At 39.7% G+C, this 23,705-nt stretch overlaps 1 protein-coding gene across 3 annotated transcripts in view; it reads left to right on the top strand.

The window, feature by feature from the left end:
• MYO16 (myosin XVI) overlaps positions 1-23,705 on the top strand; it is a 568,549-nt gene that overhangs the window by 24,532 nt on the left and 520,312 nt on the right. The window contains exon 1 of one of the 3 annotated variants that reach the window (XM_065581026.1): positions 6,213-6,342. The exons of 1 other annotated variant lie outside the window; for it this stretch is intronic. The gene's annotated coding sequence lies outside the window, so the exon portion shown is untranslated. Of the gene's footprint in view, positions 1-6,212; positions 6,343-18,880; positions 18,950-23,705 lie in introns of those variants that run through there. One more of the 3 variants, XM_042844168.2, reaches the window with a different exon arrangement.

Raw genomic sequence — 23,705 nt, 5'->3', positions numbered from 1 at the left:
CCACTGCTACGAACACTTTTACTATACATTTTAAAAGTGTTAAATTAATCTTTGGATAATTCAGTACACACGACTGACTCAGTACAATCAAAACACAACTAAATGGAAGTTGCTTCCAAAAATTTAAAAGTGGGCTGCAGCATTTCATTGTGTATAACAAGCCTCTCCAATAAAGTGAAAAATGTAGCATATGCTGGTGCATGGATTGAACGATTTCAGAATGCAGACATTCACTACTTGACAAATGACATGTTTTAGCCTGAAAACCACCTTGTAATATGTAATACATTTCATAGCAGAGAAAGTGTCATTTCTGTGACTGATTCTACTAACCCACAAGTCCAACCAACCTTCAGCCTGTTTCCCGCTGTCTCTTTACAGCTCCCAACATACTTTTTGCTGAACCTTTCAGCGAATGCAATCTTTAACAGATGGAACAGCACACTAGTGCAGGGATTTAACCCATTCATTCTCAGGCTGGTTGCCAGATAAACACAGCTTGTAACAGCCTTCCAGAATTGGATTAAAATAGCCAGATTATCAGCTGATTACACTATTTTAGCTCTACTGAAATTAATGTGGCTACATCTTTCTATGCCACCTGGAACATGCCTAGGAAGTATACTTACCATAATGGTATTTATTTTGAATCCCAATTTCTCTCAAGTTCTCCAACCAAAAATGAAAAAAGTCAACTTTAAAGAAATATACAGAATTTAGGCAAATGTGTTCTTGTGGTTGGTTTCCAACATCTGCTTGGACTGTAACCATGAGTCCTGTAAATCCCCATGTGTATGCAGAATGGCTGCATTCCACAGGTGCAGGTTTTGGACGGTTAAAATGATTCATCTTTTTTCCCAAATCTCCCCTGTGCCCACAGAGAATCCAGAGCCAATGCACTGAATGAGGAAGGTGTTGATGACGCTTTTGAGATGCACCTACCCCAGTAACATGTTGAGAGAGTAAAAGAGGACAGCAACCTTAACGACTTATGAAAATAGATTGTCAAAGGACAAAATAGTCTTTGAAAAGAAGCAGATGAGGAGGAGGGAGTTCTGCAGCTGACATGTTTGACTGCATCAGAAAATCATATACACCTCTACCCCGATATAACTTGACCCGATATAACACAAATTCGGATATAACGCGGTAAAGCAACTCTCCGAGAGGGTGGGGCTGCTCACTCCGGCGGATCGAAGCAAGTTTGATATAATGCAGTTTCACCTATAACGCGGTAAGATTTTTTGGCTCCCGAGGACAGCATTATATCAGGGTAGAGGTGTAGTTGGAGGTATAAGAGGTAGCATTTGGGCCTGTGGTGACTGTGGGCACAAAATTGCTCCCTCAAAAATGGAGGCAGAGTGAGGCCTCATTAAATATCAGCACCTCACTGTAGACATACTGGGCCCGATTCTCTTCTTATTCATGAGAGTGCAAATCAGGAGTAACTCCACTGAAGTCAACTGAATCACATCTGTCTAAAAATGAAATAAGGAAGTGAAGAATCATGCCAGCTCTCCATTTGGCCTCTATGTTTTTAACAGTTCAATACTTTTTTCATTTCTTCATATATATATATATATATATATATAAAAGAATATAAGACAGCATAATTCTTATTAAGGATCCATGATACTGATAAATATATTTGAGGGAGGTGCTTTTGATATTTCTTACCTCTCATAGATTCACTCCTGATTAGTATCTATCTGCTTAGATAGCCTCCATCACCATAGTATGTGAGCCGCTCACAATCTTTTACTGTATTTCTTACTATTATTTATAATTACTAGTGGAATATTTCAGGTCTTATCCAGCAGTTCTGAGAAAGACAAAACTCCCATGGAAGTGGATGGGAGTTTAACCTGTATAATGAAAGCAGGGTTGGACCTTAATTTCATAATCATTTAGTGTTGTTGTTTTTTTAAATCAGGAGTACTACTTGTCCAGTTCTGAACAAAAGTGAATTGGTTTTCATCTGCACATCCTAGGCCTTTGAATTTGTATTCCTAAATCATTAGGATGTGCTTACATATAAAATACTGTGGCTGTTACTTCAATTGCATCGCATGTATTGCTGGAAATCTCCAAAAGGGAAATTCATTCTTTACATGCCAAATATTGTCAGAGTCTTCTCTGGGGGAAGTGTTCTTCCCAGTGGTACTTGCTCTCTCGTTCTTGAAAGAACAAGTGATTACCTTGGATCCCATACTTGAAAGAAAATAGGACTATACTGTCACAACATTATTGAAGTATTGTGACACATCACAGATAGGGGACCCACAGTAGTAATACAAAATAAATGCTGGTACGCAACATGAAAAAATTAGGAGCACATACTGTACTAGATTCGTTAGGTTGCCTCACTGAAATTTCTTAGACAAACATACTTTCCTATATTGTATACACTGCAAGAGCCTGAAAGAAATGGAGATCACTGGAAAGGAAGAAGATTAGAATGGCTAAAGAAATATCCCTGCTTTTCCTTAGCCTCTAATTATGTTGTGTAGCTCTATATATAACGGTGAATCAGAGAGCCTATCCTTATTGTCTTGTTTTCTCCTGCATCAATTCCTTTGTGAAAATGATGGATGGAAGACTGAAAGCAGACATTGTGAATTTGTAGCTCCTGCATGAAACCAGAGCAACCATTTGAAAATTGATAATATATATTCTTGTAGATGGCATAAGTGATGTGGTCTGTCAAAATAATGAATGAAATACTGTAGATCGAAAGGAATATTAGAGTGGTTACTGTATGTGTAAATGATTATTCTTAAATTGAAAAACAGGTTTATGAATGGTGTGCTTACGAAGAAAGCACTAATCTGGGATTCTGTTACCATATTTAATAAGTCAACCATTAACGATCCATGTAGCTCAGCTCTCAAAATAAGTGACTATCAATTTTTTTGTTGCGTGTGTTCACAGCTAGGGAAAGGTGATTGCAGACCTCAGAATGCTAATTCAGAAACATAAATCAATAGTTCATTTTGTCTTTTTGCCTCTGTTAATTTTAGTAGATAGAAATGTTTATATGTTCCTGGCCTTGGTAATGATTTAAGTTCCCTATATATTTATTTATTTAAAAAATATTATTTGCCAGGGAAACAGCCCATACAAGTATACAGTAATTTAACAAGACAGTTTCTCCAAGGAAATAGAATGCTCAGAATAGGACATGTTGACTCACAAGTAATGAAATATGTGATATATACATTATACAATAAAAGCCTGGTGATGGGTGAACTGATGGACTAGCAGCAAAATTTCCCGAGGAAAAGGGCTTATGTAGTAGTGGGAGATCAGCTGGCCGCCTCCAATTTATGTGAATGAAAGCCATCCCTGCAGACATACATTTGAAAGCAGAAGTACTGGACTGTGACAATCACAACAGAAGGCACAAGTATCTGGAATATGCTGTGACCTGCATGGTATTGTGTTCAGACATATGTAGTAACATAGTGGCCAATGCAGATGGCAGAAATATAAAAGGGAAACCCAATGGGAAGTTTGAATGATTTATCTATGATTGCCTCTCTTTTGTCATGTCATTAATAGTGTGCTGAGGAAACTGAACAATAAAGGCTCACTTTGGATTAACATAATGGTTCAGTAGTGCAAAATGTTGATGATATGCTGGAGTTTTGGGGTGCAGGAAGACTTTGCATATCAATATACTGCTTTACTTGTATAGATGAAGTTACTAATGTTAATGTAGATAGTAGTGACTTAGTGTAAAAGCTGCTGTCATGCGGTCATACAGAACTAATCACAAGATCTGCAGGAGAACAGGCAAAATGCTGCACTGTAAAAGCGTTTTTAAAAATGCAATCCTTCATATTTTAGATACAATTGGTACATTTTTAAGGACTGCCACTATAATGGGTAATAGGAAGTGCATATAAACTGATTGCAGGGTGGCTCTAGGGCATTCACTATGGTGTTTTGAAGCCCTGTGCAGGAACCCCTACATCTACCCAGTTCACCAAGCAAGTATGGAGGCCTAAAGTTCATCATGGCACTGTCCAAACCGTGGGGCTGCTGTGTGTAGGGCTGGTTCCTTAGAGCAGTCTGAGGGCAGCTCTGAAGGTCTTCAGGTTAAATGTGACTGGGGATCAGCATAATGTGGGGGGTTCCAGCCATATCCCCATTCCCTCTGGCCATGATACCTATATCTATAAGTGGGAAGAGAGTAGCATAGAAACCTGTAAGCAGGCTCACTGACAATGGAGGATCCCCAATGCCCAGAAGTGATCACTAGGGGCCAGAAACCCTTGCCCTGTGGTCAGAACCACTTAGCACAGTGGTGCAAAGTGGCTACTGCATGTTAAGGTCTGGTCCTGGGTGTTCTACAACTTACTCAGATGTCATCTTTGTTTTGTGCTGTGACATCAATGCAAATATTTAAAGGCATTTGTTTTAATATATGTAGACTCCTTTTTGTATGTGTTAGGTTACCCTGTAGACTATGCACTTTTCTTCGCTGTTCTTCTTGATATTACCAGGGATCACACATGGTAATGAGCACCTTAGAAATATTTATAATCATCATCACTATGGCAAACAGTGCTTGGGAAAGGATAATCAGTCACCTTGCTTATTCAGCTTTCCATTGTATTAAAGAATTCACACCCTTAGGGCTATAGCCTTATCTTCCTATGCAGGACTGTGTATCTGCAAATATCCATGCCTGGAGATGAGACTATACCCTTGGGTATAACACTTAAAACTTAGCACATGTGCCAGTCACATCCATGCTCATGATGCATAAAAGTATCCAATTCAAAACTCAGGTAGTAGTCTGAGCAAATAGGCTGTGCATTATTTATTTTACAATATAACAGATTGTAACAGCGAATGGGGAAATACTTGGGAAATATTTTCAAACATAATTTTTTCCATACTGTTATTCTGAGTGTTGGCTACCTCAGCTGAGCATACTGAATTTTCAATGCATTGCCACCCAAAATAGCTTATAAATATTTGATGGTGCCTGGGCTGGTAAGGTGGAAAAAATTATTAAAGCACTACATGCTGTCATGTTGTGCCTCCTGTGTTAATACAACACAGTGCTGCTGTCAGATGAAAATTGCTGTGGGTAGCAGCATCAGTTCAAATCCTTATTGTAGGGATGCTGCACCAGTGTGAACCAGGACTGGTGCAAGGGAAGTTGCACCAAGACAAGGCAGTGTTTACATTAGTGCAATGTATCTATATTAGGGCCCTGTCAACACTGGGAAAATAGGTTGTGTTAGAAAATGGCTTAATACAGTTTTACCATGACTTTCCTAGTGTAACATAACTTAAAACCTATTACCAAGTCATGGTTGACCCCTAATTTTAAATATGATCTATTTCCTAGTGTAGGCTTGCACTAGGGGTTTGTGCGAGTGCAGCTCACATCAGTGGAGCTGTGCTGGTGGCTAAAAATCCCAATGTAGACAAGGCCTTAATAAGCAGATTAGTAGGTCCTGGCTGGGAGTCAGACTTTAGCCATCCTGTGGCCAGAGCAAGAGAGTAAAGGGTGCATGATGCCTCCTGACTCTCTCTTGCACAGTGTGCCATACACAACTTCTTGAAGACAGGGGGAGCAGGTATCTCAGAGCTGCTCCATCCCCTCTCATGCATGAGAAGTGAGAGGGGACAGGGAGGAGGTGGAGTTTGGACTTAATGCCCCTCAAACACACCCAGCAGTGTAGTTACGCCAGTGAGCGGAGTGTATAAACTGCAGTGGTATAGACATCTGGCAGTGTATTATCTTAATTAACACCAGGATGACAGCTCCAGGGGTAGCTCAACAATGTTTCCTCTTGCTGTGGGCTAGATCACAAACTGATGATCTTACCCTTTGTTGGAATTTGGTACAGTGTTAAAGAACCCAAGTATCTGGTTTCACTTGGAAGTATCCCATGTCACTTGGAAGATAGTTTGTGTTTACCATGCAATGCTGTGCCTGGGCGTCCTTAATTATTATTTGAATTCCCCAAACCGTTTTCCCCCCAAAATAAGTATTTGTAGTGGAGTGAACACCAGCCATGGGGATAGTTAGATTTGTGAAGGCATTTGCATTCCAAGATTTGTGGCATGGCCAGAAGTGTGGTATTTTTTCGCTCAAATTTTCAAAAAAAATTTGAGAGTGAGGAGAGTGAAAATATCTCTTGCATTTTCTTAATAACTCCTGCAGCCCCAAAATGTCTGGGCTTGGAAAGCTGGAATTTGGAGAGGAAAACAGCCCTTAGGAAGAAAATGCAGTAAGGAATATTGCCTCAGTCTCTGCACAGAACCTGCGTCCAACAGTATGCAAGCAGCCTTGCTTCATATAGCACTGGATCCTGAAAGGTACTGAGCACTCTCAGCTCCTGTTACTAGGAAGTGAATCTGGTCCATAACTAGGTGCTACAGTAATATAACTAATAATGGTATTCAGCACCTTGCATGATTGGGCCCTCCCTTTGCACTTTACACGTATATGTTTGTAGTCAGTGAGGTAGGACTACTTACATTTTTCTGGTTTGATGCTGCTTTGCAGTAACTGTACACACTTGCCACACTGGAAAAATATGGAAAACAATTAAGTTTGCCACATCCATTCTGGGTTCACCTTGGATCTTTGTGTTAAATACTACAGTAGAATATGATCTCTGAAAGAAACCTAGTTTGATTTTTGTCCTATTAACTTTAAAAAAATATTTCTCTTTCACAGATCCTAGAATAATAGGCTGTGGGTAGAGCTTCATTAGAAACAGACCTTTTGTTAGCAGGAGCAGAGAAACTTATTTTGATCTCTGACTGAATTAAAAGGAAACATCAATGGGTAGAGCTGTTACTATGCTTTCACATATAATATCTTTTATAGAGCATCTTGGTAGATCTCAATTCATAGTTTTAACCTGGAAAAAGAAGTTGAGGAAAATGTTGGGCTCATTGAAGTCAACGGTAAAACTCCCATTAATTTCAGCAGCACCAGAATGTCACCTATTGTCTCTAATCTCTGAAGATTGTTGGAATAAAATTCATAAAATATTTGTTTGATAATCTTACATAATAACCTGATATCAAAACTTCTTCAGAGCAGGTCTTTCCCCAAAACCTGATATAGCATAGGTAATTTATGCTAGTGGGGATATAGAATGACTGGAAATTTTAATCGCATGTTTTAACATTGTCCTTTTAAGTTTTTCCAGGAACAAGTGTCTTTCATTGTTTCAGTATGCTCTGTTTACGTAATTCTGTACTTGCACAATTTAAAATTTATGGCAATTCCAACTGGATTCAGAATCAGTATTTTCTTCAGTTACTGCTTGTTGCTTAACATATTGCTATCACATTACAGTGGGAGTCTTGCACATCAGTGTATATTGACAACAGCATATAAAGGCTATGTAGAATTTCTCCACAAGGGGGAAAAAAACTCAACTATCTACCCAACATATTTGTCTATGTACTTACCTTTGTAAACTGTATTGAAATAACAGAATGTTGTCCTGCAAACCCAAAGTTCTTCAATTTCCCCACATTAACATTTCTTATTTGATTTCTAATATTTCTGTTATAATGGAAATACACATATAAAATTGTAACATATATTCATTCCCTGGAGCCTGTGGACAGAGTTTATTTGTAAATTGTCATGGTATTTTCTTTGGTTTCCTGAATCAACAAAATAAAGATTTGGCATGTTGAGTTTGGAAAATAATATTAAAATCAGGTTATGGGCTGAATGGGTAAGTTTAGCCAATGAAAAATCATCCACAGTCCAGTGTCTGATAATGAGGTTTCGATAATGACCTGCTGAGAGAGTTGCCTTGGTAACCCCCTGCAGGGCCGGCTCCAGGGTTTTGGCCGCCCCAAGCTGCCAAACCAAAAAAACCCCCAAAAAACAAAACAAAACAAAAAAAGCTGCGATCGCAATTGCGATCTGCGGCGGCAATTCGGCAGAAGGTCCTTCGTTCCGAGCAGGAGTGAGGGACCGTCCGCTGAATTGCCGCCGAACAGCTGGACATGCCGCCCCTCTCCGGAGTGGCCGTCCCAAGCACTTGCTTGGTAAGCTGGTGCCTGGAGCCGGCCCTGACCCCCTGCCTTCAGATCAAAAGTCTTGAGGATAGCTTTAAAAATGAAAAATAAAAGAAGTTGGATAAACACTTAATGTGTAAATTAACACCACCAGAATTAAGCAGCCAATAGTAATTGCAAATAAATCAGTTCCCTACTCATCAAATTCCAGCACAAGTTCTTTTGATGCATCAAGTGGCCAGTAAACAACTGCTACCCAGAAGCTTGTTTCTGCTCCCATTAAAGTCAATGAGAATTTTGTCACTTCACTGGAAGTCGTACTTAGCTCTAATGAAAGAAAAGGTAGAAGCCATATAGGACTGTTAAATAAGAAGCTAGATCATCCCCTTGTCTTCTGTAAACTGAGTGAACCGAGATCTAGTTGATCTGATCCAGAGGCTGGATGCAGAAGGGAGAATTTTCCTTTTCTTTTCTCATATCCTGAAGGAGCCTCCTGTGGTTGCACCATTAGGATCAGCCACTGATGAGGCCTAGCTCAAAGCCATCTTTTGTAGCATATTTATTTCTTCCACTCATGTCTTTGAATACCTGTGGGAATCCTGCATAAGATCATACTTATCAGTACAATATTACATCACAGTGTCCCCCATCACATGGCAAAAGTTCTTCTAAAGGGAAGTTTCAGAGGCAGCTACCATTAGGGAGGCATTGGAAGCTGTAGCAATCTACGTGGAACGTGGAGGGAGGAACACAGGGTGGAGGTACATGAAACAGATGCATGACTCCTGGAAAATCCAATCTACTAGTCTGTAGGATGGTGCAACAAGAAGCAGTGCAATGGATGTCTCTGCTTCCATACAAGTCCAGCAACTCAGGCCTTGTCCACATTTGCAATGATATCTAGGATATGTGTAGCTACACCCAGTAGTGAAAGGCTCTGGCAGGGAGGAGGCTCTGGCAACTCCCTGCTGCTGAAGCCTTTCCCTGTGGTGGGGAAAGGTTCTGGCAGCTCACTGCAGCAGGGAGAGGCGTCAGCAGGGGGGAACTGCCCCCCCTTCTCTGTGTCTGTAGTTATTTATCCTCCTCCCCCCCCCCCCAAGTACTGCCATACAAGTACATATACCACCACCCAGCTCTGAAGGCGGCGCAGAGAGCAGCAGCTGCTGGCTGGGCGGCCAGCTCTGAAGGCAGAGCTGCTGCCAGCAGCAGAGCAGAAGTAAGTATGGCATGGTATGGCATTGCCACCCTTACTTCTCCACTGCTGCTGGTGGCGGTGACATGCCTTGAGAGCTGGGCGCTCAGCCAGCAGCCACTGCTCTCCTAAAGCTTCTCACAGTCCCTGCCCTCCCCTGTCCCCCAGAATACATGCCTCACCATTTGAGAACCTCTGTATGGGGTATATAGCCTAAGATTCTGACGTGTGTACTCTACTGACCGAAGTGGTGCCTCACCGTCTGCACTACTATTTAACCTGTGCTAGGGGGGCATGCAGTGTAGGTACTCTACACTCTGCTATAAGTGTCGAGGTAGCTTCAGAAGCTTAGAGGACTGACTTTTTCACAGGAAAGACACTTCTCCATGCCCTTGCATTGCCTAATTCAGAAGAAACTTCTACATTGGGAACTGCTGTTGTTGTGTAAGGATGTGGAGGGTGGCCTCAGAGATCAAAAAGGTCATCCTCCTTATTGGAAGGTGTGGCAATGGGTTACAGGGACGAACGGGGTATGGTGGTCTGTGGCTAACAGCAGGGTCTGGTTTCTGCTGTTGGAGGTATGTCAAATATAAATAAAGGAATGTAATAAATAAGGGTTTTTTTTTTTTGCCTTAATATAAAAATGCACCATAACTTTCTGAGTGGGAACTCTTGGGAATTTCTGTTCCCCTATCAGAGCTCTTTTGTTAGTTAGAAGGACGGAGATAAGTTACAATTCAAGGTCAACAATAGGTAACATATACCTCCACTGCATCAGAAAATCTAGGGGAGAAAGAGGAAAAGAATAATCCCTCTGTATTAACACCACAGAAATAAGATATGTCAGCTGACAAGCAAGTCTCAATCACTACACAATGATAGATGTATTGTGTTTCTTGGTCATACACATGTATTGGCTTATCTTTTTGGAGCCTGAAGTTTCAGTCAAAATGAATTGTCTGATTCTGTAGCTGCTCAGCATGAAGAACTTGCATTTATCAATCTAATCAATTTTAGGTATTTATATGCACCCGGCTGAGGCATGGATCAATGAGATTCCACACATTGTGCAGCTACAGAGAATCAGGCCCATTAAGTCTGCGTTGTTATGTTGGTCTCTGTGTCCTGTAAAGAAATAGTTTGGAATTCTGTTCTGGACCGGGCTGCTATAGTTGGACACAAGTTAGACCAAAAATGCATATTGTAAATAAAAAGAAGAACAGGAGGACTTGTGGCACCTTAGAGACTAACAAATTTATTAGAGCATAAGTCTCTAAGGTGCCACAAGTCCTCCTGTTCTTCTTTTTGCGGATACAGACTAACACGGCTGCTACTCTGAAACTTTTCATTGTAAATAAAGACACAGCTAGGGTTTGCGTAAAATGCTGACTATGTTTGCCAAGTGCAGATATGGAAACTGCTTACAGCTAGACCCCAATATACATGACTGTCATAACAAAAATTGTGCTGTGCGATTAAAGTTGTGCTGCCATTATAGCACACAGAGATGCAACCAGAGTAGTATGAGGGTTTTGTTTGTTTTTTAACATAAGGATGGATCAAACCTTAAGATATGACAGAGAATAAATGAGGGTGTTGTTTACAGAAGAAATAAATTAGCTGAACAAAGTGTGAATTAATAAACAATTCATATGTTGTCTCCGTTCTGAATAATATTTATGTATATTCACTTTGTGGTGAGGGTGATAAGTTTTGAAGCAGGGAATTACATTGCATTAATTTGACTGCTTGAGACTTTTATCAGCTCCTCAGATCACTCAATTTCTCCTACATGTTTCATTATTAATTCCTAGACAGTGTTCATTATTCACTTTGTGTAGTTTGACAGAATTTTGGTTGCTCAGTCTTTCAGCTTTGGCTGCCTAACTATATAAGTTATAAGTAGGAATTGTATAATAGAAGTAGCATTTTTTACATTTCCTGAAAGTGATTTTAAAGAAAATTATACTATCAAAATACATTTAAAATAACATGTAAAGCATTTTCAAAACACAAACAATAAACACATTTTTCTTTCATAAATGACTAAATGTGTTTTCTGGGATAAAACTGAATGAATTGATAGGAAAATAAAAAGGGCTGGATTCTTCCACCCTTACTCATATTTGGTATTTCATTTACAAGTAAACCCATTGCCTTCAGTGGGAGTACTCACAGAGTAAGGTGCAATTAATGTGACAGAGGCTGGTAGATGAGTGTGCGCGCATGGGGGGGTTGCTTGCTCTCAATTGCACACTCTGACCATAGAGTTCAAATGAAACCACTGTCAGTAAGTAGTCTTTTCATTCTAGTAAAATATAAATTGTTGTGCAACAGAGTAGACAGATAAAATTATTCTGATATAATGTTGTAGTATCTGATCCTGGAAGCTGCTGTGTGTCTACTTAGAGATGCTGAGAACCTCTCCACCTATTGGGGTTAATGGCAGCTGAGATGCTATGTATCTCCAAGAGGGAAATCAAACCCCTGCAGGATAGGACCCATAATCCCCTATTTTTCAAATCGCATGACTTCAGCAAGTTGTACTATAGCAAAGTTAACATTGACATTTTGGACTTAGCAAGGTAATAGTTCTGTCAAATCCAAAGCACAAATCAAAATGGGTATTGTTGTATTTGATAATTGACAGTATTAAATAGGTCTCTTTGCTAGATTTACAAAGAATGAAGCTGTAGGGAAACCAGTGATAATACACTCCAAAGATCCTATTTCTTTTATGTTTCATTGTGTTTTTGAATCCTCTGTACAAATGCTTTTAGAGAAAATTATGCCTGATGATGGTAGTTATTCTTCATGGATGTTTTCATAGTTGTTATAGTAACTGATAATTCTTCTGTGTTTATTTAGGCTGTGGTAGATTCTAAATATACTCAGCTAATCATTCATGTCAAATTTAAACAGTTTAGGACATACACTTCTCAGAATTACTTTGCATTTATTATTTCCAGATATACACAGCTATGAAATTGTTTTATTTAGCTAAAATACTCACTCTTCTTTTCAAAATATATTTTACTTTCTCAGTAGCTAAACATAAATGTAACTACTTAAAGGGCTTTGGGGAAAAAAGTGTTTTCTCTTTTGAGTTTTGTTAACAGCATTAACATCTAAATACAAACAAAACTGTAAAAACAAATTAAGTGAGGCATGATCCTGAAAACCCTTAACTTTACATGTGCCAATTTCCAGAACATGATTACAGTAATTTGAAATATAAGAATAAACATTATGCAACAGACCTGAAATCAGCAAATATACTTGCATGAATAACATTAAACGTATGTGTCATAGTTTACAGGATTGGGCCCCCAAAAGTATTTATTTTTAAAATCATATCCTAACATATGTATGGTTAAAACATGCATTAAAACTAGTTACGTGATGGATATTTTGATCCTTCTTATCTTAGAGAGTTGAGGATGCTGCACTCCAGGCAGATGTTCAACATTTTGCTGGATTGAGCCCCTAGGAAGATATACTCAAAAATAAGAAATCTGTGTTGCATTCCCTAATACTCTTATTTTATATGTTGATATTTCATTACAGAGGGTCAATTCTGATTTACATTGTTTATTTTTGCACTTCAATATGTCTGAAATTTCAGCAAATTTCTTGCCCAGAGAGACTGCAGTTTTCCAAAACCCATTTTTGTTAGGAACTAAAAAGGACCAAATTGTGCAGTAATACTCAAGGGCAAATAATCACAAACAAATACCTGTTTGCCATCAGAGATGGTAACATTGGTTGATCTCAATGAACACAGAGTGCAATCAATCAAAATAACAGCTACATCATGTTAATACATTCCAAGCCTAAAGTAGCATCTCTATGGAAATCAGAGCCTTTCTGATTGCTTTTGTTGGCTAAGAACTGGCTTGGAGTTCCCACTCTTTCTTCTTTCAGAGATTTCCTGATATGACCTGATTACTTACATTATCATCAGTTTACTTACTGTCAGACTATTTTGTCCAGCTGAATTATTCATCCTTCTCACACTAATTTCCTGTTCTTGCAATAGCACCAGCTAGTGAGAGCATAGCTCATAAAATAGAGGCTGATTTTTGGCTAGCATATTCTTGTCAACTCTGGTATGTGTTTTAGAAGTTGTGGCGAGAAGTTGGAAAGTACTAGCACGGAGTCAAAACTCAGCATATACAAAACAGACCTGAGACTTATGTCTATATCTTGAAAAATGATCCATAAGCAAAGCTGCATTTCTGCTGGGAGGATACATGCCTGAGAAAGTTACTTATTGTAGTGGTTTGAAAGGTAATATATCTACTACTGCCAGCTTTAGATAAAATCAGAGTTCCCATTCTATCCCAGTGGTATAAACTATCAAATAAAAAACATTAAAGCCAGGCATGTTATTTTGCCTAGCCTAATTTAATTAATATTTGTTTGGGCTCTTGAAACTTTACATTAATGGAGTAGTCTGATAAATAACTCTGAAAACTGGCTTTTTCCCAGGAATAATACAACCACTTTATGGTACCTTTTTTAAAGACTGGCATAAAATCAAGTCTGTGTGTGTTTGGGGGGTGGAGGGGGAAATGTTAAGGTTGCAAAGACAAGTTCTCAAAAGTTTGAAAAATAAGAGCTTGTCTGCACAGTTTTAGTGCACATAAGCCGCAGTGTAAATCTACAGTCCTCTAGCCTGCCATGCACAAATTGGGGGCCCTGCTTCTGATATATAGTGTGTCAGAGTGTGCGGTGGAACTCTGTGAGCATGGAAGTTGGGTCCACATGGATAGTTAGTGCACTGCTGATTTACACCTGGCTTGCCGTGCTCTATCAGACCATGTAGACAAGTCCTAAGGAAAATCATTGGGGCTCTGCACAAGCTCAAGGACTATACTAGCAGATCCGATTACAAGATTGAAGCTTTGAAATATAGCGACAGTATTCCTCCTTCTGGAGTCCACATTGCTGAAGTAGATTTGTGTCATCCCTGGACAGGATGAGACCCTTAAAGAGAGTGTTGAATCACACTCACACCCATTTCCTTTGCTTAATCTTCCTTATTAGCATTTTGCCTTCTAATTAGTTCTTCTTGAATTGACTCAATAAGCATTTTAGCTGTCATCCACACTGAAGACCTTAGGCACGGAATGGGAGGTGAAGGGTAGAGTTTCAGTGTTATTTCTGAATCTTCATCAGACTGAGACCTCTGTTGTCATCTGGATTCCATTCCTCTTGCTTTTTGCATGTTCTTTATCTCTTTCACAGGATTATTTAACAGTATTCATGAACAACTCAAATTTCTCTTTGTTCTCAGAACGTTAAAAATAAATTGATGTATATGGAGATTTCAAGTGTTGGAATCCTTTTTTTCCATTTCCTTTCCTCCTACCACCATATAACTATAAAATCCAAAAATCACTGACGGTTTGGCTATGGGCCTGATGTGGCACATGGAGATCTTGTCTGCGCTCCCTTGGAGGAAGATAGAGGATTGCAGTCTCCATTAGCCACACTTCCATGCCAATGATAAGGATAAGTGCAATCTCCTGACAAGTTATTAATGACACCCTTCTGCTTTTCACTGCTTGTGTATTCCTACATTACAATGGTTCTTAGAGGTTGAACAGGGTCTGTCGTCATGAACATTCATTTTAAATTAGGTGCATTCCCATCAGCTATCATCAGTTTAGGCAGGGCCATCAGATTAGGCAAAATATGATCATTTAGGCAACATTTTTAAAGTTGTTAATTTTGGAAGGAGAAAAAAATTAGTATAAATTGAAAATGAAATTTGTTCTGTGAGAGATTTAATATATTGTGAACTGTATGGCAGGTTGCCTGCATTGTAACTTTAGCTGAAAGGAAACAGAAATCACTTCACTGCTTGCAGTGTCATTGTGCTTAATAGAGCTGATTCATTAGGGTTTCTGTTTTTTGTTTTTAAGGACTATTTATTTAGAAGTTTTAACAAGTTTACAAATCCTTTCCATGTAAGTATCAGAAACAAAACAATCATTACAACAGTTACCTTTTGTTTAAGGAGATATTATACAAGAATGTAGTCATCATTTCTTTCTATTTAACAGGGTATTACCATGTTCCACAGTGAGCATCATTACAACATCTGTCATTTCTAATTATTTTATTAAATTGAGTGAAATCTCTACATGCACATATTTAACAGAAGAGGTATGTCTTTCATATTTTAATATTAAAAATATAATTGGACGGGTGTGCTGGGTTTTGTACAGGTGAATATACTTTATATACTGAATAAAGGGTAACCAAATATCTAAGTATCTATCTGTCTTCTATTTTGCTGAGTAGGTATTTGGTGTGTTACTTTTTCCATAACCACAGCCTCCCATATTTTTCAAACCATTCCTCAATGGTTGGGCTATTTCTCTTTTTCCAGTGAGAGGCTACCAATAGCAGATGAGAGATTAATTCGTAATTTTCTTGTGCGACCATTTCCAATAGAAAGCCCCAGGAGGACTAGCAAAGGAGCATTTGGTAATAAATATACAACAATTTGTGATGTTTGGTTACAAATTGCATCAAAATATTGGAATGACTGAGCATGTCCACCATATATGCATGAAAACTCCTTTTTCACCACAAGTTCTCCAACATTTATAGTCAGTCAGTCTCTCTCTCTCCCCCCCCTCCCTTCCTGCCTCCTTCCATAAAAGGGGTGCCAAATCCAAAGAAAAAAACAGCACTAGAACGCAGCAGTAAAACTGAGTGAAGAATTTATTTTTCAGTTCAGTGACCAAACTGAAAAAATCTGGAAGAAAAAAAAAAACATTTTGGATTAACACAAACCAGAATTTTGTCAGTATTTCTCATTGAAATGAAAACACAAAACATTTCACTCAGGGTCAAAGTAAATGTTTTATTTGACTAGATGTGAAATTTCAGTTTTTTTAATTTCATTTTGGATTTTCCCCCAATTTTTTTTTTTAACTAAATCAAGCTATGTTTTGGAATGGAACATAATTTCAAAATGAAAAGTCAAAACATTTCAATTCAAAAATTTCAGAACCAAATGTTTCAAGATTTCTCTGTTGGCCAAAACTATTATCTGAATTTGACCCAATTTCGTGAATAGTGTTGATCTGCCCAAAAGTGCATTTTTGGGCAAATAAAATATTTGTCCAAACATTTTGCTCAGCTTTATTGATGAATTTGTGCTCAAGTACTTAGTCAACACAAGAATTCAGGAGTCCCTGGTTCCCAAGGCCAGGTATAGACCACATGAATGCATTGTGCCGCTTGCCTAGTAGGAGCAAACATAGGATAACTAGTACACACAATGCACTGGTAGTTGCTGGCATTTTTGACACCCTATTGTCTAGAATTGATCCAAGCAGGGTTTGAGGAAGTGGCAATAGAAATGGCCTGCCGGCGAACTGCAGCCCCTGGGAGCTGTGGAGGGCCATGCCTGCGGATGGTCAGCCTCAGCAAAATGTCTCACGGCCTGCAATCAGATTACCCTGATGGACCGCATGCAGACTGTGGACCACAGGTTGCCCACCACTGCTCTAGTGTCCTTTCTACACTAAATGTTTCTGTTATTGCTATAATCAGTGAGGCTGCACTGGAGGGAAACAGGGACATCCTAAAGGCAGTAGATATAGTTTTTTGTGTGTCTGGTGGGCAGCGGATTCATCAGCTGAAGCAGCTTTTACTGAGATTTGGATGAGGGGGGTGGGTGGGAAAGCTATAGTTTAGATAAACTACAAAGAGAAATGCAGTTTTCTGCTCCACTGGTAAAGCACATTCAAGCTTTTTGTTTCCAGTCTCTGTGGTAATGTTTTGATGGTACATCTTAGAACACAGAAACCTCATCACTTAGGGTTGCCAACAGTCTCTTATTACAAGAGATGTCCTTTATTTTTTCATCTCTGTACAACAAGATTGGGAGTTGCTGAGTGCTGCAAAAAGCAGCAAGAAATACCTTTGGCGAATGTAGGTGGGTACTTATTACTACTACTACTAATAAATAATATCTAGAGAAGGGGTGAGGCGGGGGTGCTAAGAAATCAGTCCCTTATGAAATACAATGTTGGCAACCCTAATTTCTGTGACCGTAACTTGAATTTCAATTGAGACAATATTGTTATCCCACAGATGCAATCCTACACTTAGCCTGAGGCAAACAATAGTATTTAATAAACTGTGTTTAAGCATAGGGTGACCAGATAGCAAGTGTAAAAAATCAGGACAGGGGGTGGAGGGTAATAGGTGCCTATATAAGGAAAAGCCCCCAAAATCAGGACTGTCCCTCTAAAATTGGGACATCTGGTCACCCTATTTAAGTGGGGCTTAAACATGGTTGAGACTGCAGAAGTTGTAAGTTGGGTGGGCAGTATAGACTGTTACTGGAATTAAAGATGTATTTTTAGCCCCCAGGAGGTATTGGCCTCTGTTTTTCACTTATATATTTACACATGGCTTCCATTCACTTCAGTGGGAATTGTACAGGTGGCTCTGATGGCAAAACTGGGCCTTTAGGTCTTTTAGAAACAAAGTAGCTGGCCAAATTCTCTTATGTAACCTATTTCAAACACAATCATGTTTAAACTGTGTGTAAATGTATTTGTGTAACCTTAGCTTGGCTTGTGCAGATAGGTGCTCTGTCAGTGAGATGTTTTCAACACCCACTCAAGCTAGTGCGCTGGATGATTGCCTAGTCTTTTTACCATAATCTGGATCTGAATTTGGGGATGCCCTGATTTGCATATTAATTATGTGATAGACTTTGTGGTAGCTTTAAGGTCTCATGTGTGTGCTGCAGCAAAGAGTGTTTTGGTCCAGATGTTTGTTTTATTTAGGGCTGGATTCAGCAAATTGCATACAGCTCATAAGTAGGGGTGGTGAAGTGTCACATTGCTCTTGTGTAGCCAGGAAGACAGAATCCTCTCTGCTCATCCCCTGCCCCCACCACCCCATAACACAGGAATAGCTCACTCCTGCTACTCCCCTTCAGGGGATGTAGCATATTACCCCTTCATCATGACAGGTCAGTCATTTTCTGGCCAGACTACAGGAGGGCACAAAGGGAGCAGTCTCTGCACTCCTTTGAGCACAGGGACTACAAATATGTCTGGCCCTTGTGCAGGCCACACAAAGTTGGGTGGGATGGCTCCTTAATTCACACACACCCAAGCAAACAAGTTCCAGCCACAATCTGATCCTTATTTATTTGTTTTCATGGGACAGCAATATAAAAAATATAGAAGCCATGAAATTTGCTAGGGGGCGGAGTTGAGAAATGGAGTGGTTGTGTGTGTTTTATTTTTTCCAGTTATTTGAAAATGGTCAAATGAATTAGTTTCAAATTCACACACAAAGTACCCTGGCTTTATATCTCCTATGGTAAATTTGATGTAGGTGCTGATGTTTCTAATTGAGCTATAACTAGTGGGAAATTGACTGCTCTAATAGTCATAATGAAAGACCCTTAACTACAGAGTTACAAATGGTGATGCTAAAATAGTGGGTTAATCGCAGGAAACAGAAATCAATCTATATAAAAATATTATGCTGCATGTACACCAGACAGCTGTTCACCATACACTTGGAGGTGAATAGCATAGCTTGGCTAACACGTTACCATGTTGCAGAGTTGCTATGGCAATATCAAACCAATGAATAAACCACATCACAGAGACAGGAGGTGAGTAAGTGTGAAATTGATTCAGTTGAACACAGGACTATGTGGGAGCCAAATTTGTCAGGATAATATTTCTGGTAGGAAATTGTATTTCTTTGTGCATTGTTTCTTACTTTCAAGATCTTACTAGAAAGATTTCTTAAAATTAAATGCATTTGAATTAAATAGCACTGGAGATAATTTTTTTCCCCTCAATATAAACACTATATATTCTTCAACTGTCACTGATTGTATATTTCAACATATGTAAGGCATTTAAGAAATGTAAATATACAGTAATGAACATATTAAAATATATCATTTCAAGGCAATACTTTCTATGTAGGTCTTTGAAAGAAATCTAGTTTACTATGATTTGATAATAATATAAAATCTATGTGGAATAAAGTAACTAGACAATAAGTTGTGAAATAGGAGCCTTATTCTGCCATCAATTGCAAGCTAATATTTGCAAAAGTTGTATTTGAAGAAATGTTTTTGTATACCAGTCTTAAACTTGATGATTACTACTAAATTTGAATGAGCAGTGACATCACAGAGATGGTTCTGTTTTTAAAAACGGGTTTATATTTAGAACACACTGATGTCAGGAAAGGCAAATCTCTCTTTATACACTGATCATCTTGAGGTTGAATGTGCTTCAGTGCACTATGCTGTGATCTTTGTGTGAGTGATAGTATCTGGCACATTTCAGGACAGGATCTTTCTCTTTTTAAATGATTTTTAAAATATCCTGTGAAAAGAATGATTAAAATATTACACAAAGATATGCTGCCAGCAGGACATTTCTGTTAAGTATGGAAAAGGAAATAAATAGCACACAAGCAGCCTTTTGATTAGGATTTCTTTTTTCTAATTTATCTTAATTCAGTTGGAACATCAAATGGTGATAAAGACTGTTAGTCTTGGGTAAAGTGCTGTTGCAAATCAACTGCAAGGACAGCATTTCTGTTTGAAGAGGACTCTTTATTATTTTCAAGTTGAATATTATTAGCTTGTATAAAGGATAATGGAATCTGGTTTAGAACATATTTATTTGGCCATCAGTGCTAGTTGTGGGTGGGAAGGGGGTTTATAAATGGTTCAGTGCTTTCATTTGCCATCTTGCTTGGAATAAGCTGATATTGTGGATGTGCTTTGCTGTCTTTTCTTTTCCATTGCCAGTGTGTAGTTTGTGTACCCAATGGTTTTACTGAAAATGGTAGCATGAAGAAAATAAATTTGGAGACTACTAAAACGAAATGAGGCAACATTGAATTACATTTAAAAAAATGATTTAAAATTTGGTATTGTCTTATCAAGTACAACCAATAAGCTGAGGACTAAATCAGTTTGTCTAAAGTACTAGCATGTTCTATACCCAGCTTATATAGAAGCCAGCTTTGCTAGTGGTCTCAGAGATGTTGGAACAATTTGTATAGTGGGGGTGCTGAGAGCCATTGCACCAAACTGTAAACCCTGTATATGATGGAAACCACTTCAAGTCAGGGGGTGCTGTAGCACCATCTACACCCCTAGTTCCAGGACTCATGAGTGGTATGGTTCCCTACTTAGTTCAATTCACAAAACAGAATAGCACAATTTGTGTTTGGAACAGAAACCAATATTTGCTTGCTTTTACTCCCCTAGGATAGGTTTTAGAGAGCAACATTTGCCAGACTATTGTCAAATAACTTTCTGACTGAGCATGATTTATAGTGGGATGATACCATGAGTCTAACTAACAGAAACAGAGTGTAGACTTTATCTTTACTATTATTTTAAATGATGTTGTTTTGTGTGTTTCTTTGGAGCAGGGATTTGAGTAAATGTAAAACCTTCCTACAACTTTTGTCAAAATAACATTCTTAAAAATCTTCTAATCAGAAATTTTCCTAAGCCCCTTTGCAAGAGTGGAGCTCAGATATAGAGAAATATTTCCAAACTGGATTGATGTTGAAAAGCAGCTACCTTTCTGGAGATTGATTGATTGTTTGTTTTAAATTTGAACAGAGTCCAAAAAAAAAAATGAATTAATTCACCTTGACAAATCAAGGTTAAACAGGTATGAAAAGAAATATTGTAAGCCAGAATGTAGTTTGTGCTACACTCTATACACCATGCATGTATGAAAGTTTGGCTCTCTTTATTTGTCAGTGTGGTAATTTCAACCCTAGACAACACTTATTAATCACAATATTGAGGAGTCAATCCTAAACCCACCTGGGCATCCCGAATCACCAAATCCTACATGGGGAAGGGAGAAAGAGCAGCTGCAACCAGGCTACTACTTCCCCATTCACATGAGTAGGCTTGGAGTGGGTAGAGGAGTCAGTAGAGACTTTGCTCAAGCACCACCAGGCTGGCCCCCACAACAGTAAAAGGGCTGGCACAGATTAATTTTCCCCTGGAGCAAGGGAGAAGCAGGAACCAGATCGGGTATGCCTACACTGGAGCTGGGAGTGAGCCTCTCAGTCCACGTAGACAGACTCGTGCTAGCATGTTACAAATAACTGGCCATTAGAAGAAAAAAATCTTCTTCCTGTAAATTGGGCAAATTTGATACGGAATTAATGATACACAACAAACATGGAACTTCACTTTGTGACTTGTGCAGAGCCATTTTTCAGAATAGAATATTACTTTAAAGCAGAAGTCATATCTGGTTGGGGGGAATGGTGCTCTCCCAAGGTCCATCCCACTACTCAAACATTCCATCCACTCCTGATCCCAAAATGAGATGGCACTCACAACAGATTTCTGGCACCAAGAAGGCATTTGAGGTGTTTAGAACTGGCAGAAGAGGTGGTATCGCTTCTCTCCTTCCCCACTTTGGGCATGCAGAAGGGAATTGACTTAATTACATGCCAGCCATCCTTAAAAACATCTACTCACCAGCACCCTACCCCAATATCTGCCACTTTATCAAAATAATTAGCAGTGGAATAGATATCACTGTTTACATTATCATTATGAGTCAGAATTAACATCCAGTTGAGCTGAATGGGAACCTTTCACACTTCTTTTGGTGCAATTTTTCAGACTCAGACAGATGTGTACATCAGTGTGTTTGGTTCACATTATGAAGATTTTCTTTACTATTATTGTTTATTCTGGCAGTGCCTAGAAATACTGCACGAGATTAGGGTGCAATTGTATTAGGAACCATAGACATACATACTCAGAGACAGTCCCTCCACCGAAGAGTTTATAATCTAACTAGACAAGACAGACAAAGGGTAGGTGCGGGGCAGTTGTTGGCTGGTTAATTACTTTGGATCAGACTATGCCAGTTGATCATTCAACCAGCATCTTTGTTTTTGTTGCCTAGCAACTGCTGAATGTGAACACAAAACAAAATTATAATGTGAGAGTGCCCTGGGGTACCTCTACTCACTGGTAGGTGGCGTCTTCTCCTCGCTCCATCTGGGGATTAGCTCTGCCAGCCCGACACTCTCTTGGTTTGCGACCCCTTTCTTGCTCCTCGGGAGCTGCAGTGCCTCGTCGTCATGGCTTAGCTCTCCAACCAAATCATAAGAGTCCTCTCCTTCTGGGTATGATCAAAGTCCTCCACAGCATCCCAGGCAGTCCTTAAATCCACTGCCCTGGACAAGTCATTCCCCTCTGTGACTGGGACAAACAGTGGTGGACAATCTTGAATATCACTGACCAGTTTGTGGCACTCATTCGTTGGCTCCAAGGGGAACCCAGACCACCCTCTACTCTGGGTTCCACTCCAGGGCCTTATCTCTAGCAGCGAAGGTCTGGGTAAACACAAACCTTCCTGCCACTTCCTGGGACTACTTCCTACCTTGCCTATCCTAGGCTGTCATTCTCCACCCTTCTAGCCAAACCCCTTTCCTCTGGGCCTGCTAAACAAACCTTCCTCTTGGGTCAAATCTCCTTCTCTCCCTACAGCCACTTTTCTGCTACCAGCTCCCTGGCTTTATAACAGCCCTGCCTGTTCCTGCACAGGTGATCTTGCCTTAATTAGGGTTCTTCTCTCAGCCTAAATATCCCACAGCTTGCAGCCTATGTTAACCCTTTCTGAGTGGGTGTTGGGAGCACACCCCATCACAAATACACAATGCTAAAAGAAAAGTGTATGACAAAGTGGTGACAACTCTCGATTATATCACAAGTCCCCCAGCTCACAGCTGCTTCCCGTTCCCCCCAGCTGTCAGGCAGGGGCCAGCCAAGCTGTCAACTGGCAGTGGGCTCACAGCTGTGAGCCCCCTCTACCCCTGGTACTAACAGCCCAGCTATGAGCTGGGGTGGGGATAAATTTCACAGCAGGGAGCCTACCAGCAGTGAAATGGATATTCTTGTCAGTTTCATGGCTGCTATTATTTCACATTTCAGCTCCGGCTCCAGCTGTCAGCTCACGGGGCAGCTCATAGCCAGAATTGTAGTGTAGACACTGACAAGATTAAGTCAACTTAAGCTGCCATACATTGACTTAACTCTGTAGTGTAGACCAGTGTTTCTCAAACTTCCAGCAGCTCCCATTGGCCCGGAGCAGCGAACCGCAGCCAGTGGGAGCCGCAATTGGTTGGACCTGTGGACGCAGCAGGTAAACAAACCGGCCCGGCCCACCAAGGGCTTTCCCTACACAAGCGGCGTCCCAAGTTTGGGAAACACTGGTGTAGATCAAGCCTGAGTCACGTCCACTCTTTCAAAGCTATTTAGAGCCTGAGCTTGCAGCATTCAAGTCAATCGGAGTTTTGCCAATGACTTCAGTGCAGGATCAAGACCTTACAACAGATGTAATGTATTAGCACTGTATACTGTGGTCCTTCCTGATCTTGTAAATCAGGATTAGCAGTGCCAGCACTCCCAAAGAACCTCTAGGTA

The sequence above is a fragment of the Chrysemys picta genome, chromosome 1, assembly GCF_011386835.1.
Source record: "Chrysemys picta bellii isolate R12L10 chromosome 1, ASM1138683v2, whole genome shotgun sequence".
Lineage (NCBI taxonomy): Eukaryota > Metazoa > Chordata > Testudines > Emydidae > Chrysemys > Chrysemys picta.
The sequence above is the reverse complement of the archived record's forward strand: the minus strand, read 5'-3'. Positions and strand labels throughout refer to the sequence as shown.